Source organism: Pleurodeles waltl, chromosome 5 (genome assembly GCF_031143425.1).
Source record: "Pleurodeles waltl isolate 20211129_DDA chromosome 5, aPleWal1.hap1.20221129, whole genome shotgun sequence".
Taxonomy (NCBI): Eukaryota; Metazoa; Chordata; class Amphibia; order Caudata; family Salamandridae; genus Pleurodeles; species Pleurodeles waltl.
Genome location: NC_090444.1, coordinates 687,691,390 through 687,706,799, shown reverse-complemented (window position 1 = coordinate 687,706,799; position 15,410 = coordinate 687,691,390). Strand labels below are relative to the sequence as shown.

General features: G+C 47.5%; 1 long non-coding RNA gene across 1 annotated transcript in view; it reads left to right on the top strand.

The window, feature by feature from the left end:
* The window catches only part of LOC138295947 (uncharacterized), a 29,010-nt gene extending 13,961 nt beyond the window's left edge, over positions 1-15,049 (top strand). Inside the window, exon 2 of the long non-coding RNA XR_011203718.1 lies at positions 14,842-15,049. This is a non-coding gene — a long non-coding RNA (uncharacterized lncRNA). The remainder of the gene's footprint in view (positions 1-14,841) is intronic.
* The last annotated feature ends 361 nt before the right edge of the window (positions 15,050-15,410 follow it).

Here is a 15,410-nt window from a genome sequence, read left to right as displayed (position 1 = left end):
CTACCACCACTCCCTCTTCCTCCACTCCCAAACCTTCACCCTCTTCCAGCCCCAGTGTCCCTAAAAAGCTTTTTCCCTACACCCTTGACCTATTCCCAGCCCCTCTCCCTTGCCCACCCTTGACCCCCTCCCCCGTCCTTCTCTTTGGGCCAGGGTGGTCAGGACCCAGGCTAGCACCTCAGCCACCCAGTCCACTGCCATTTCTTCAGCCACTGCAGTTGTGAGAGGCACCGTGAAGACACTCGTCCACACAGCCAGTGTGCCTGCACCATCTGCCAAGGACAAAAAGGGAGCACCAGCTGGGAAAGGAGGCACCACCAGATGGCAGAAGCAAGGAGGCACCACCAGCTGGCAGAAGCAAAGACGCACCACCAGCTAGCAAAAGCCACCACCACTCCCAGCAGCAGCAGACCTAGTGAGCAGCCGTCTGAGGCTGCGGGGGAAGGGCTGGAGCCTCCCCCCACCACAGGCAGCACTGCCGCCAGCAAAGCCACCAGCACCACCGCCAATACTGCTGCCAGCACTGCCACCAGCACCACTGCCACCACCACTGCCAGCAGCAGCAGCCCCAGTTGACAGCCATCCGAGGCTGCAGGGGAAGGGCTGGAGCTTCCCCCCACCACAGGCAGCACTGCTGCCAGTCCCACCACTGCCACCACTGAGCAGCCGTGACCGCCGGTGGGCAGTGTGTAGTCGCACCTCCATGGGCTGTAGTGCGTCTTGACCCCTACAACAACTGTAGGTGTGACACCCAGGTGAGAGACTGTGACCTTGTACCCTCCAAGATCTGCATCACAGGGCACAAAGCCCCCTACAGAACCAGTGGAAGAAGGCATCCACTCACCCCCTCCTTGCTAGGATGAAGCACACTGGGCACAAAGCCTCCTCCAGAACCAGTGGAAGAAGGCATCCACTCACCCCCTCCTTGCCAGGATAAAGCACACTGGGCACAAAGCCCCCTCCAGAACCAGTGGGCAAACCACCCACTAGAGAGACTATGGCTTTGCACTCCCCGGGACCAAGCAGTGGGCAAACCACCATCTAGAGAGACTGTGGCTTTGCACTCCCAAGGACTAAGCAGTGGGCAAACCACCCACTAGAGAGACTGTGGCCTTGCACTCCCCAGGACCAAGCAGTGGGCAAAGCACCCACTAGAGAGACTATGGCCTTTCACTCCCAAGGACCAAGCAGTGGGCAAACCACCTAGAGATACTGTGGCTTTGCACTCCCCAGGACCAAGCAGTGGGCATGTAGGCCCCTCCAGGAGCAGTGGCGTTATACCATCTTCCGGCTGAGGTGCCCCCCTTTTCCCCTGAGGTGCCTGTGTATTTTCGAAATGATGCCCCAGCAGTGTTCTCTCCGTATTGAGGCAGGAGTCAAGTGGGGCCTTGACCTATGTGATATGGCCCTGTGGGCCATGGAAATTTTGGATTGGGCAGTGTCCCTACATTTGTATATATTGTAAATACTGTTTTGTGCTTTGAGGACGTATTTCTCGCAATTTATATTATTACACTGACTTTACTCACTTCCTTTTGTCCTTGCGTTATTCCTGAGGGTTACGGGGTGGATATGTAATGTTGTTGCATCTATTTTTGTGTATGGTGTTCGGGGTAGGGGTGTTGTGTGTTGCGTGTGTGTGTGTCACCCTCTTCCCCCCCCCTCCCTTGTGTGCTAGGTGCAGTACTCACTGTGGTCGTCTTCGCCGCCGTTTGTGTTCCTGGTGTAGGAGGAGGTATACCAGCATGGGTAAGACCTGCAGTTCGGGCTCCATGGCGTCGTGGTTCTTCCTTGAGTGTCCAGAGGTGAGTTGTTTCCCTTCTGTGTACTGTTTCCGCCGTGCTTTTGATGGCGTTGGTACCGCCCCGGAAAATCTGGCGGATTGGATTGTTCTAATAGGGTGGGTGGTGTATTGTCTTCCGCCTGGCTGTTGGCGGTTACCGCCGCGGTGCTTGTTGCTACCACCGTGGCGGTCAGAGTGTTAAAGTGGCTGTCTGTGTTGGCGGTTTCCGCCATGGTCATAATTCCATTTTTTTTACCGCTGGCCTGTTGGCGGTATTACCACCGCTTTATCACCAACCGCCAGGGTTGTAATGACGGCCATAGTATTTACTAAAGCAAAAATGGAATTCACAAATGTTTACGAAGAGTATGCCTGAAAACCAGCCTCTGTTGCAGGCTTCCAGCACACCTCTGTATCCCTTTGTGAATTCTTCAAAGTAGTACATTTGCGTAGACAGCAGGTGCACTTTTGTGACTTTCTTTAATAATGGAGCTCCAAATTAATTTTGATACATTTTGCTGTGTGGCAATGGCTTTAAACTGCCCCTCTGTTATTCATTTTTTCTAGTTATGAGCAAGATTCAAACCTGTTTTTATTAAATGATGCCTTTGAGAATGATATTTAAAGTTGTCCTTTAAAATGTAACAATACTCTAGTAAAACTGTCTGAAAACTGTTTATTTTCAAGTTAAAACTATTTTTTGGGTAATGATGTGTGGTGCTCTTTGTAATTCTCCATTTTATGTGTAGTATTTAGTTCTATCTGTAATAAAGTACTTTTCTTTTTATAAAAGTAAGCCAGTGACTATACACTGATGTATCAGGGGCTTTAGCTGTTTTACTGTGTTTTGAGTTTCAAACGCCTTGAGTAAGTCTTTGCTCTGCCTTGCTATCTTGGGAGAAGAGTGCTAAAGAAAAAATGAGTTTGGGCCCAACAGGACAGTGGCCCAGGTCACCAGTGTGAAACATCTCCATTTGTTGCAATTGGAGCAAGTCACCCCTGATTATCTTGGGATCCACCCACTGAGGTCTCACACATGTGTGTATTTGCATGCACACACACACAAGCATACAGTTAATTGTGCACTTACACTTGCACACACGTATATGTAAGTTCACTGCTCATTGCCAAAACTGGCATGGGTGCACTTGCTCATGCACAGTGACATACAAACACTAGTTCAAAGGTACATGCACAAAAGCATTCATGTTCACGCATATAGGTTTTCGTACATTCATTTGCAAGTGTGTAGATGTTTGAATACGTATGCGCTTGTACGTACACATTAATTGAAATGTTTATTGTTTAGTTCTATGAACCATTACAAAGGTAATATAAAACAATCAAAATTTTTAAATGTAAAAAAGACAAATATATAAGAATGCATCTACCACAATTTCAAGTCATTGGCCTACTGTACAAAAATGTAATCACAAGGGAAAGGCATGCCTATAAATGTAAGTTGAAATAGTAATCAGTCATCTGTTACAGTTATAAATTTAACATTTATTTCTCATGTTGCATACATTTAACAAACCAGGCTACCAATTGTGGCTTGTCACATTTCATAATGCAAGTAATTGATTGATTGTACAATTTTTAAGTGTTTTAAACATTAGACTCAGCCACTTCCTGTTCATTTCCAAAAGAGGAGGATTTATACAAACAATATGCAATAAAGAATCAAGCTTATATCCACACATTCTGCACACTATACTGATCAATCACATACATAATAGGTTAAATTTCTTAATGCTAAAAAATCAGTGTTTAATTCTAATAAATAATAAAACACCAGAACATTTTGTTTTACAGTATATTTTCTAATAGCGTATCCAACACACTTCTAGTTTGTGAAAGCCAAGTTATCTTCCTCAAATGAAAAGTACCTTTTTTTAAATTTGAATTAAAGGCTCAGTGTATTTCCAGATAAAGATTTTAGAGCCAGATGTATCAAAGGGTTTACCCATTCTGTGTCTATGGGAAAATTGTGTTCGTACATATGGCCCTTAATGTAGATAAAGAACTATTAAAGAAACAGTACCAGGGATTAATTGTCATAAAGTACATGATTCCAACTTAGTCGATTGGACCTTAGCATAGTAGTTGCCATTAAGGTCTAGTAAGACAACTAAGCCTGTGGTAGGGTACGATGAATCCAACCATTTGTTAATAGAGAGATTATTACTATTCAACTGACTGTTATTTATCAATTTGTCTATACTTTCCAGAATCAACACCACTGCTTTTTTCCACCACAGTAAACAAAGACAATCCATTTAAATCGAGAAAGCTTGTTCTTCCCTCCTTAGAGCACACCTATTCTTTAGGCCTAACTTTGGACTTTCCACTACAGTCCATTGCACCAATGGAATGTTGGCGATAGGGGCAAATTAACTTAAAATCCATACTTAGCCATTGTAAATAATGAGCATTTTGCAGTCGTGTGACAATTTAAAAATCCAGAATCAAGGAAAAAAATGTAAGGAGAATTCTGGATATGTTTTAAAGTGCTTCCAACAGAGCAAACGTTAAACACAAGAGTGAAGCAACATAAACAACTAGCCCTCTTTATGACTGCATTTGTTATCATCCTTTACAAGTGACATAGAGTTATCACTAACCCCAGGAAGTGGCCATTTATTACTCTTGTGTAGTAACATAATATCCAGGGCGGTTTATAAAAGAAAGCATGTCTATATCTTTTAGAGCTGTCTTTAGATCTCCCACATTTCACAAAAATAATTAGAACTCATATTAAATATTAGCTTTAGCATAGTAGTTGATCTTCATCTTTTGGATACTGGGACCATCTATTGACTAGTAGTATTGGGGCTGAAGTGGCCCAACTCTAATTTCCCTCATGACACTTTTGTTTTGATACAATTCCTGTCCTTGCACATTTGGCAATCAAACCTAAGCATGCAATTTGAAAAAGTTTTTTTTATCATCTGCCCTGTAACCTCCAGGCATTCTCCATAATGGAGCTTATTGGGTTACAGGATTTTCTATGTGAAAGAGAGTTAAGTAAACTTGTAGCAATCTGTTAAGGGCTTGGCAATGAAACTGCTCCAGCTTTTTAAAATATGTCTTTTGTCAAAAACATAGTCCATGGCATTATGACTTATCCAGGCCACTACATTGTTTTCTTGAAGATGACCATTGGTGAATGGTTCAAATCGGATGCAAGTAACATCTTTAGATCCTAGATGCTTTAGACGTCCATGGCTTGACAAAAAACAATTTATTGCCTCAAACAGCTTGCTAACCCTGACACTTTTATTCAGTATAAAATGCTAGGCAATATATCTTGTGGGTACTATCTAGAGAGTCATGCCCTTCCACCATGCCTAATTGAGCAGGCATCAGAATATTTACTTTTGCATTGGACATAGACTCTACAATACTAGACTAGCATCTTTCTCAGGACTTTGTTTGATAGGACACGGATCACACATATCATACTAATATTCTAGTACCAGGCTTCCGTTCATTGAATTAATTAGCTAGGTGATTAGGACTTAAGCACAAGTCCTGCAATCTAGGTTTGTAAATTGTAGTTTTACCTGTAGCATTAGTTTCGGGCCAGGTTCAGTACCTAAGCAAACTTTATGTGCCTCTATTGCTCAAAGCGATTCATTTTTATCCCTCTCTGCCAGCTGATAATAATTACAAACATAATTTCTATGACTAGTAATGGGCTCTTCATATCTGCCTTTTCTCGCAGATTCACTATGAAAGACAGAGAGGTTTCAACCACCCGACCTTGAACTACCAATGTTTATGAAAGTCGTATCTGGCAGTGGCACTGAACTTTCACCACATGATTTATCTGCCGTGATAAATTGTTAATACCAGTGATTAGGGACCCTTGTGGAGTGTCTTATCAGACTTTTTAAAATCATCAACATTGATTTCAAGAGGACTTGGAGGGAGCAAATAATTATTTTTAAACAGAAGACCAGTCACATGATGCATGTGTGTATTTCACCTCAGGATCAATCGATCAAGTCATTTAACCTTTCAAGCCTGGCATCAATAGCTACTACATATCTGACTTTGTATTAGCTCCACTTGAATGTAAATCTTGTTTAATTGATAAAATATGGTTTTGGAAGTAGCATCCAAAGTGGTAACAATATTACCAGCTTCTACCATGAAGTCTTCAACCCAATTGAGAGCACAGTTGTCCGTTAGCCCTAGTGGTTGGAGCTCCTTATTGTTTAAATTGGCCATATACAATGCATGCTATAAATCAGTGTCCACCCCACTCATTATCTTACATGCATAAAATGAAATTAATTGGGCTGGCTTGCATTGACTCAGTGCAGTCTGTAGATGTACTAGAAGAGGTTTCAACATAATACAAAGTAAGTAGCCATGGTTGCGAAGGTACCAAGTTGTCCATGATAACCAAAGAGTCAAAATGTGGCTTAAAAAGGTTACTAGAAGAACATGTTTTGCACTGATGCAGTTGCATTGCACGTAAAGATTTCATAGCCTGGGAGGCGGAGCCAGCTGCCATGCCGGAGGCAGTTCTGAGCTCGGGCTCTTTACTAACCCACAGACCCCTGGCCTCCTCAAGCCACCATGCGTGATACTTTGCTTTGGCCCAGGAACCCTGCAACACTGAAGCCACAGAGACACTGGTGGGAGCAGAGAGAGACTTGCAGCACACTGCGAGCCCCAGGGAAAGGATGCACCAGGTGCCCGCAGATCGCACCTAAGATGTCAGCTTTGTAGTCAGGATTGCACTGTGTAGCCAGCCCTAGCCAAGCAAATGATTGCATCAGCTTTGGCGGAGAGTTAGACTGCCACGCACCACTAGGGAGGTGTGGCCGTGATGAGGGCCCCCCATCACTCCCACCCTTGTATCGTCTGACAAGAGCCGTCTGGGAGCCCTGCCTGGGACTGTTGGCTCCTCCCCATAACTATAGTTTATTGTGCAGCTGGCAAACCTATCAGGGGTGAGGGAGGACTACTTTTATTCACCTCCTGCAGCCGTCTGCATCACAGCGGGTGCAATGGGGTCCCCGCTGGGCTATCGACTGCCCAGCCTTAAATGCTTGAGCTGCGCGGAGGCCCGATGAATACCGGATGCCCTGGCCCCCTTACAATTTTACTGCACCAAGACTAGGGGCTCTACCATCTTGGGAGCCTCTTGACCTGGCGGAGCCTGAGGTGGCTGACATGTTGTCTGTATTGGCCCCAGGTTTGCTTTGTGGGGAGCCCTCCACACACTCCATGTTGAGGAGCAAGGTAGAGGAGACAGGTGGGCCGTTTCCCGACCCAAGGGACCCTTGGATGTCCGGATGCGTGAATTCTAAGACAATGAGCCTTGCTGGAGTGGGAGGCAGGAGCATTTAGACCTCCCTCCCCCTCACTGAGTTTCACTACCATTCTTTGGGGGTGTTGCTGCTTCTACCAAGGAGTTCTCTCACTTGGGATGGCTGTCTTAATGTTATGCACATGGAGGAGCAGTCTGGGCAGGGGCATTGCACCCCCCTGATGGCTCTGCTACTGGTTGTGTTCCCCATTGCAAGGTAAACACCTTCTCACTTCCCCTCACCTGTTGGCCATGGTCCGCACTCAGAGGAATGAGGATGATGCTCCCTCGAGCACCACCCAGGAGGGGATCCGGCAGGGCTCCGAAGGAAGGGATGTCCCTAACACGGACTCTAAGCTGGATAAACTGTTGGCTGCTATCAATGTGACAGGGAAGCACCTGGTGGGTAAGATAAACTCCATCGCAGTCAAACTTGGCCTTATCCAAAAGGATTCTAAGGAGGTGGCTGGGAAGGTGTTGGCCCTGGAGATGGCGATCCAGATCCTTGTGCTTAAGGCCCAAGCCACAGAGCATCACCTGATACAACTAGAGGTACAAACAAGGTGACTAGCCACCTGGCTTGATGACCAGGAGGGGAGAGCCTGCCATACTCGATTACCTAGAAGCCTGGGTCAAGGAGGTGGTGGCCCCTGAAGCCCATCTATATTCTTTGCCCTGGACTGGGCACACACTTACCAGCTTCCCCTCCTAAGTCTGGGGCCCCATCCTCCCTGCCCGGTGGTGGCCCGTCTTCTGCATTTTCTGGACATGGACTTCCTTCTTCAACAGGCCCACCTACATGGCCCCTTCTTGGTGGAGAATGCAAAGGTGTTGCTATATTCTGGCTTTACTCTCCAAGTGCAGATGCAGCACGCCTCATTTGTTTCCGTCAAGAGGCGACTTATAGAGCTGGGCCTACCATACTGTCTCCTCTTCCCTGATTGCTTGAGAATGCAGACAGGCAACAAAACTCACTTGGGATGGGCTGGAAGGCTATGATGCCGGGACAGTGCACCTGGATCCGGCAGCTCCTTGCAGACTGGTCACACCACCAGGGAGCAGACTGACTGACTAAGCAGCAGGTGGCTGCAGAGCAGACGAGGGCTGTGGAAGTGGTGGCATGCCTGCGCTCCGGTAGGAACACTCCACATCCAGATGCCTGATCACATAGGAGTTCTGCCTTGAGTTTGGAGGGTATCACAATGCCCTACTGGGTGAAGTTCTTTAGGTGGTCATCCTGGGTACTGAGGCCAACATTATTTGACCTCCTGCTGAGAGGCAACTACTCTCCACTTTGCACTGTAGTTTGGCGGCTATAGTTTATCCTCTGAAGTCTACAGACTTTCTACAACTCCTTTCTTCTGCACTGGTTGGGAGGTCCTGGGTATGACTGGGAGAGTCGGCCTTCACGCTCACTGTATCACATACTATCTAGCAGCTGGACCTCTTGGTCTCACATATTTCGTGAGTGCTCCAATTGTGGACTGGGTTGTCTGCTATCGTTAGGCCTTTTTTTGATAGGCACTTTGGCCCTCATTCTGACCTTGGCGGGCGGCGGAGGCCGCCCGCCAAAGTCCCGCCGTCAGGTTACCGTTCCGCCGTCGAAAGACCGCGGCGGTAATTCTGACTTTCCCGCTGGGCTGGCGGGCGGTCGCCTTCAGGCCGCCCGCCAGCCCAGCGGGAAAGAGGCTTCCACGATGAAGCCGGCTCGGAATCGAGCCGGCGGAGTGGAAGCTGTGCGACGGGTGCAGTTGCACCCGTCGCGTATTTCACTGTCTGCGCAGCAGACAGTGAAATACATTTAGGGGCCCTCTTACGGGGGCCCCTGCAATGCCCATGCCAGTGGCATGGGCACTGCAGGGGCCCCCAGGGGCCCCGCGACCCCCCCTACCGCCATCCGGATCCCGGCGGTCCGGATGGCGGTAGGGGGGGTCGGAATCCCCTCGGCGGCGCAGCAAGCTGCGCCGCCTTGGAGGATTCAATGGGGCGGCGGTACACTGGCGGGAGCCCGCCAGTGGTGCCGGTCCGACCGCGGCTTTACCGCCGCGGTCGGAATCCCCATTGGAGCACCGCCGGCCTGTCGGCGGTGCTCCCGCGGTCCTCCGCCCTGGCGGTCTTTGACCGCCAGGGTCAGAATGACCGCCTTTGTCTTTCTACACTTGTTTGGACAGGATGTGTACATGTCTCAGTACAGGGGGTAGGCTGGGAGTGGGGAAGGTTTCTGGGGTTGTTGTTTATACATTTTGTTGGGCATATGCGTGGTGTGTTTCTGGGAAGTGTGGATGCTGTGATGACTGGCACCTGGAGCTCCGGTGGGGTGCCAGGTACCAGGGTGCTATGCCTCTGGATTGCGAGAATACTTACTGGAATGGCTGAACGACTTTGTGTGATAATCTGGAATCTACAGGGCCTGTCCTCTCCCTCCAAATGCCATAATGTGCTGGCGTACCTGAGATGTAGAGGGGCACAAGTTGCATTTCTTCAGCAGACTCACCTGACAGACGCTGAGGGTGGGGCACTTCACAGAAGGTAGAGGGGGCAATTGTTTTACACAGCTTCCTCTGCATTTGTGAGGAGGCCCTCATTTAGATTAGGCTCTGGGGGCCCTTCCTCTTACATAGGTATGCTATTGATCCGAAGGGTAGAATTGTCTTGGTGTTGGGACAGCTGAATGGCAAGGATGTAGCTCTGCTCAGTCATAATGCTCCCAACAGTAATCAAGCTCCTTTCTTGGATAGTCTGACGCGCCATCTCCCATCCATGCTACCATATGTCCAAATAGTGGGTGGAGATTTTAATTGCGTAGGTGACGTCAACGTGGGCATATGACATCCTCTGTTATGCATCACACCTGTGACTAAACAGATGGAGGCTCTGGCAGATTGTTGGAGAGTACAGAATCCTGGGGGCCAGGGTATGGTCATATCACCATGGAATGCATGGAGGTGCAGTTAGATAAGGTGCTTGGTTGCGCTGAGGTTTGAGAGAGATCGATTGATGCAGAGTACCTAATGCGGACATACTCTGATCATTGTCCCCTCTTATGCACCTTCCAGTGGTCCCTTTGCAGATCCTGTATCCCAACTTGGAGGTTAATCCTTTTAGAGGACTAGACTTTCAAGTCCCTGCCTCATGAGAGGACTTGGGTCGATAAGGAAGGTTCGGCATCCTTGATGGGGATTGAATGGGAGGGCTTTAAGGTGGTTAAGGTGGTTGTGCATTGCTTCTGCATCTGTAATAAGATGAGGTGCAAGCTAAGGTGCATTTTGCCAGGAAGAGGCAGTCCTCGCTGCGCTCGATACAGAGCTAGGTGACATGCAGACCGGTAGAGAACAGATTCTTGTCGAGCATGACATTTTTTTTCTCAGTAGAACTCCTGCGCCAGTATAATTATAGGGCGTACAATGGGAGGGATCATGCGGAGAGGCCATGTCGGGAGCATTCTGGACTGGCTCCTCTGTAAGGAGACTGGTGGCCATGCTATCCTTCAGATTGAGGACTTTAGTGACCGACTCATGTTCACACAGGAGGACATCCATGCAGTGATCCTGCACTGTTATCGCTTGTTATATGATGCAGATGCAGAGATTGATGAGTCAGAGGTGTTGCGCTATATTGCAGATTCTTCCACTCTGATGCTGGACCCGGCTGTGACAGAATGTTTAAGGGCAGAGATCACAGTGCAAGAGCTCTGGGGAGTCATTAAGGAGATGGCCAGGAGCAAGGTCCCCGGGACAGATGGAGTTTTACTCTGCCTTTTTCAGCTGTGATCCCCCCTCGGCTGGTGACAGTTTTCCAGGGGATGAGACAGCTAGGTGTGCTCCTGCCCACCTTGCAAGAGACCTTGATAGTATCACTTCCTAATGAAAGATAAGTACCTGCTGCTGGTAGACCACTACCACCCACTGTCAATGCTCAACGTGGATTACAAAATCCTGAGCAAGATACTGCAAACAGCATACTACCACAAACGACTAAACTCGTACACCCTGATCAGATGGGTTTCATTCCTACCCGCAGCATGATACTTAACATAAGCCAGTTGATCCATATCCTTGATAGTCGTGTGTTGCTTCCCCGGACTCCCTTATCCTGTCAATAGATATATGAAAAGCATTTGGGGCTACATGTTTCAAAGTTCAGATTTGCGAGTCGCAAATTGCGAGTCAGAGCGACTCGCAATTTGCGAGTCGCAAATCCGAATATAGTATAGTGTCATTGACACTAATAGCGATTTGCAAGGGGGTCGAAAATGCCCACCTCATGATTATTCATGAGGTAGGTCGCAATTTGCGACCCCCTTGGGAATGGCGGCCCTCACAGGGATGGTGGCCTGCTGGAGACAGCAGACCACCATGTCTGTGACTGCTTTTAACCCCACCAGCGCTTGGGGCGAGCTGGTCTCGTCCAGGCACACAGTTCCCGTGTGCCCTAGACAAGACCAGCTCGTCCTGCACCTGGCCCACACACCCCAGTTGGGGATGGAAGGGGAATCGCTTCCCTTCCACCCCCGACCCCCCCTCGGCAATCTGATGACGTCAGCACGCTCACAGCGCTCCAACATCATCAGAAGCTGCAGAGGACGCGCTGGAAGCCATTTGCTTCCAGCGCATCGGCAGAAGAGGACTTCTTTAGGTAAGTCTCTCTCTTTTTGGGGGTCTTGGGGGGGGGGGAAACAGACACAGGGGGAAAGGAAAGAGTTTTTCCTTTCTCCCGTGCCTGTTTTCAGTGGATTCCTGCTCCACGATTGTGGGCGGGGCCCGCGATCATGGAGCGGTGTGTGTGTGATGTGGCGCTTGGCTGGCGGTGTGCGTGGGGTGCTGCTTGGCTGGCGGTGTGCGTGGGGTGGTGCTTGGCTGGTGGTATGCTTGGGGTAGCGCTTGGCTGGCGGTGTGTGTGGGGTGGTGCCCGGCTGGCGGTGCCAGCCAAACGTCATTCCACACACTCCCATCAGCTAGTGTGACTGCTGTATCAGGCATTTGGGTGTATGTAATTGATGGGCCCTTGTGTGGCGCTGTCTATCAATGCGAGTGTTGTAATGTGCTGGGCCCGTGGCTGGCGGCGTGAATGGTCTTGTGCATGTCATGTATGAAAGGTGTGTGAATGGACTGTAAAACGGTTGGTGCCTTGATGGGGCTTTACAGCTCACGAGCTGTGAGTCATTGGTTCAGTTTTTTGGCCTTTCAGTTATTAACAGTGCATTTCACTTTTGTGAAATCTCTTGTTAATAAAATTTGATCTACTGAACCATCACTCACCCTCGTGCCAAATCCAACCAGTATGTGTGGTAAAAATGACAAAACCTGCTCCGCTGTAATCAGGCGTTGCAGCACACTTGTGACAAGCTAGGTGTCTCAGGTAGGACCCCGATGATGAAGCATGTCACCAACTTGGTTGGTGGGTGAGGGGTCTTTTTCACATAACCTAAGTGCGTTTCTTTTCAAAAATGTTGTGTTTGGCACATCACAGACGTACGTGGACACATCAAAATGATATATTACAAAACTACCTGTGTTTGGGGGGGCACCTATGTTTTTGGTCCTGGGTGTGGCCTTTATCGAGGGAAACCTACCAAACCCAGACATATTTTGAAATTAGACACCCCAAGGAGTCCAGGGAGGTGTGGCTTGTGTGAATCCCCCAACATTTTCTTACCCAGACTCCTCTGCAAACCTCACAATTTGCTTAAAAAAGCATATTTTCCTGACTTTTCTTTGTAGGGTCACTGCTCCAGCACAGAATTCCTACTCCCCAGCGTTCCCCTCAGTCTCCCAAGTAAAACGACACCTCACTGGTGTGGGTCCCCAAAGCAGAGTCAGCCTAAAGATGTATAAAAGAAGAATATGTGCTTATCAACTCGTCGTGCTATCCCCTCAATCTCTACAAGTTTTTGGCCTTTTTCTGTTGCAGGCACCTGGCTCACCCACACAAGTGAGGTATCATTTTTATCAGGAGACTTGGGGGAGCGCTGGGTGGAAGGAAATTTGTGGCTCTTCTCAGATTCCAGAACTTTCTGTCACCGAAATGTGAGGAAAAAGTTTTTTTTTTGCCAAATTTAGAGGTTTGCAAAGGATTCTGGGTAACAGAACCTGGTGAGAGCCCCACAAGTTACCCCATCTTGGATTCCCCTAGGTCTCTAGTTTTAAAAAATGCACAGGTTTGTAGGTTTCCCTAGGTGCCTGCTGAGCTAGAGGCCAAAATCCACAGGTAGGCACTTTGCAAAAAACACCTCAGTTTTATGTGGAACAATGTGATGTGTCCACGTAGTGTTTTGGGGCATTTCCTGTCGCGGGCACTAGGCCTACCTACACAAGTGAGGTATCATTTTTATTGGGAGACTTGGGGGAACACTGGGTAGAAGGAAATTCGTGGCTCCTCTCAGATTCCAGAACTTTCTGTCACCGAAATGTGAGGAAAAAGTGTTTTTTTTGGCAAATGTTGAGGTTTGCAAAGGATTCTGGGTAACCGAACCTGGTGAGAGCCCACAAGTCACTCCATCTTGGATTCCCCGAGGTCTCTAGTTTTTAAAAATGCACAGGTTTGGTAGGTTTCCCTAGGTGCTGGCTGAGCTAGAGGCCAAAATCCACAGGTAGGCACTTTGCAAAAAGCACTTCTGTTTTTTGTGAAAAAATGTGATGTGTCCAGGTTGTGTTTTGGGGCATTTCCTGTCGCGGGATCTAAGCTTACCCACAAAAGTGAGGTATCATTTATATCGGGAGACTTGGGGGAACGCTGGATGGAAGGAAATTTGTGGCTCCTGTCAGATTCCAGAACTTTCTGTCACCGAAATGTGAGGAAAAAGTGTTTTTTTAGGCAAATGTTGAGGTTTGCAAAGGATTCTGGGTAACAGAACCTGGTGAGAGCCCACAAGTCACTCCATCTTGGATTCCCTGAGGTCTCTAATTTTAAAAAATGCACAGGTTTGAGGGGTTCCCTAGTTGCCCACTGAGCTAGAGGCCAAAATCCACAGGTAGGCACTTTGCAAAAAACACCTCTGTTTTCTTTGGAAAAATGTTGTGTCCACGTTGTGTTTTGGGGTATTTCCCATCGCGGGCACTAGGCCTACCCACACAAGTGAGGTATAATTTTTATCGGGAGACTTGGGGGAACGCTGTGTGGAAGGAAATTTGTGGCTCCTCTCAGATTCCAGAACTTTCTGTCACTGAAATGTGAGAAAAAGTTGTTTTTAGCCAAATTTAGAGATTTGCAAAGGATTCTGGGTAACAGAACCTGGTGAGAGCCCCATAAGTCACCCCATCTTGTATTCCCCTAGGTCTCTAATTTTCAGAAATGCACAGGTTTGGTAGGTTTCCCTAGGTGCCGGCTGAGCTAGAGGCCAAAATCCACAGGTAGGCACTTTGCAAAAAACAACTCTGTTTGTTTTGGGAAAATGTGATGTGTCCACGTTGTGTTTTGGGGCATTTCCTGTCGCAGGCGCTAGGCCTACCCACATAAGTGAGGTACCATTTTTATCTGGAGACTTGGGGGAACATAGAATAGCAAAACAAGTGTTATTGGCCCCTGTCTGTCTCTACATTTTTTCCTTCCAAACATAAGACAGTGTGTAAAAAAGACGTCTATTTGAGAAATGCCCTGTAATTCACATGCTAGTATGGGCACCCCGGAATTCAGAGATGTGCAAATAACCACTGCTCCTCAACACCTTATCTTGTGCCCATTTTGGAAATACAAAGGTTTTCTTGATACCTATTTTTCTCTCTTTATATTTCAGCAAACAAATTGCTGTATACCCGGTATAGAATGAAAACCCACTGCAAGGTGCAGCTCATTTATTGGCTCTGGGTATCATGAGTTCTTGATGAACCTACAAGCCATATGTATCCCTGCAACCAGAAGAGTCCAGCAGACGTAACGGTATATTGCTTTAAAAAATCTGACATCGCAGGAAAAAGTTACAGAATAAAACGTAGAGAAAAATGGCTGTTTTTGTCACCTCAATTTCAATATTGTTTTATTTAATTTGTTGTTTTCCGTAGGAAACTCTTGTAGGATCTACACACATTACCCATAGCTGAATTTAGAATTTTGTCTACATCTCAGAAATGTTTAGGTTTCTGGGATTCAGCATTGGTTTGACACCCATTTCTGTCACTGACTGGAAGGAGGCTGAAAGCACAAAAAATCATAAAAATGGGGTATGTCCCAGTAAAATGCCAAAATTGTGTTGAAAAATTGGGTTTTCTGATTCAAGTCTGCCTGTTCCTGAAAGCTGGGAAGCTGGTGATTTTAGCACCGCAAACCTTTTGTTGATGCCATTTTCAGGAAAAAAAACACAAGCCT